This window comes from Serinus canaria, chromosome 14 (genome assembly GCF_022539315.1).
Source record: "Serinus canaria isolate serCan28SL12 chromosome 14, serCan2020, whole genome shotgun sequence".
NCBI lineage: Eukaryota > Metazoa > Chordata > Aves > Passeriformes > Fringillidae > Serinus > Serinus canaria.
The window spans coordinates 4,435,352-4,437,543 of record NC_066328.1 but is presented as its reverse complement, the minus strand read 5'-3'; the positions used below and the strand labels follow the sequence as shown (position 1 = coordinate 4,437,543).

Sequence of the window (2,192 nt, the reverse complement as noted above, 5' to 3'; positions counted from 1 at the left end):
ACTAAGCTTTTATTTTGATATTACAAACCATTTTTCTTTATTCACAAATCACGGTTGTGATATAAACACTAATTTCTAAAGACAGATATACACATTTTCTGGGTTTGTAGGGTTTTTTTTTAAATCTGTTTAGAAGTCACTATATTCCACATATGGTAGTAATAATTTTTTCATAAGTCATATTATCAGTAGTTATTTATATAAGTGAAAACATTCCCAATATATATTGTAAAAAAATTTCAAATGCTTTTCTTACATAACTATTTCAGACATACATTTTAAAATGACTACTAGGAGTACTGTAGGAGTTTTATAAACAAAATATTTTCTAATATGGGCTGCACCCTCAACCTTTCAAGATAATTTTAATAGACTAAAACGCCATATAATCATTTGGAGAGTGGGAGCTGTAAAGCCATCTCAAGAAAATTAAAATTGCAAATAAATTCTGTTATTCTCTACATTAGACACTTTGTGTGTGCAATTCCAAAAAAGATGTCTCATCCACACTTTAAATTGGAAGCCTAACATTCGGTAAACATTTTTCAATTTGCTTTCATCACGGTGTTTAAACAAAATTTACTTTTTCCTTTTATTAATAGGAGGCTTGTTTTGCATATCTTACATAATAAATGTGGGGATCAAACTGTTAATAAATTTCGGTTCATTCCCTCACCAGTATAAATATATGTTACTGCCCCATTTTTCATCGATTAATATAGTCTCTTTCTCTCTCTGTTTCAATTTTAAAGATAATTTATTTATCATCCTTAGATATAAATGCTACAGAAACTTCGTTTTCAAATCTTGTGAAACTTTATTGATGGTTATTGTTCAACTGATCATACTGCATGCACATACGATGACAAAGAGAAAGCCTGATCACAAACACTTTTTTTAAAGCAGAGTTGTTATAGCAAGTTGGCAGGTTCACAGCGGTGAGTTGATCATTTACTAAGGTGCTGGCCGGGAGGCAGCACGTTACACATGAGGATATAACTACCTGCAGCAAACCCCTGGCGGGACGCTTTGCCGCGTTATTTATTTAAATACAAAACCAAGAAGACCCGTGACAAACACCCCAACTTAGGTTAACTTGTAAACAGGACAACATGGAAAGAGTCCAAACATATGCACAGACAAACTGCAATTTTTCAATGGTGCCTGGAAGCGTTTGCCAGGCGCTGCTGGGCGGCGGCCGGGGCGCGGCCGGCGGCTCTGCCCAGGAGCGCCGGGGTGGGAGAAGGTCCTGCTTTTGTCCCAGGTGCAAAAGTTGTCTTGGGCCCCATAGTGAGCAGAATGGCCTCAGTTTGGGTTGGGAAATCGAACGGTGGGGTTTGGAAATCGAACGGGGGCAAGGGGCGAGTTGTCACGCCTTGAAAAATTGCAGATTGCTTACACGACACAGTCATGTTTCAAAAAGTACCAAGCTGATGAAAATACCATGATTATCTCTACTCAATGATTGCAATACTTGTAAAATGCTTATATAAATCTGAATATGATTATCATATAATTCCATAAAAATGATACGTCTGTCTCTAACAGTTGGTCTACTAGGCTAAGTCTAAAGCATCATAGGCTGTGTATTTCTAGAACTTAACAACTCCACTGCACGGATGTAAATTTTATACACTTTTTTTTTTTTTTTTTACTGGTACAAAGAATTTAAGTTTTTATTACTTTCTTTTTGGAAAAAAAAGAAAAAAATAGAAACAGTGCTTTTATCACCTTTTTATTATTGTTTTTTTTTTTATTATTTTTTTCCCTCCCATAATATAAAAGTCAGCAATGATATCAATAATTTATTTTACTGGAAGAAATATAAAAAGAATGCTTGTTAATGGTCTAACTAGCAGTTTTTGCCTAAATAACTAGTTATTGTTAAATAGCTGAATACTGCCTGGTGGAATGCTTTAAAAGGGTGCCTTCGGACAGCTTTCAATCTGATTTTTATGTACAAGTGTCGACAGAAGCACCCCTAATAAGAACATAACCTTTGGCTTTGAACAAACAGTGAATAATTTAAGACAGGTGATATATGATAGTTGGTGCAGTGGGGCCCCTTTTTGCTTCTTTAATTTATATTTTAGCCAAACCCCATTCCCCTGTCCCCAATTTCCCCCCTCCCTCTCATAAACGAAAATAAATGTAGATGCAGAAAAAAATGACTACTGTAGTCACTTACACTC

General features: G+C 35.3%; 1 protein-coding gene across 3 annotated transcripts in view; it reads right to left on the bottom strand.

Annotated features, from left to right (window-relative positions):
• Positions 1–2,135: 2,135 nt before the first annotated feature.
• The window catches only part of RBFOX1 (RNA binding fox-1 homolog 1), a 519,079-nt gene continuing 519,022 nt past the window's right edge, over positions 2,136–2,192 (bottom strand). For all 3 annotated transcript variants that reach the window (XM_050980176.1, XM_050980177.1, XM_018916052.3), the window contains one exon: positions 2,136–2,192. This exon is cut by the window's right edge and continues 473 nt beyond it. The gene's annotated coding sequence lies outside the window, so the exon portion shown is untranslated.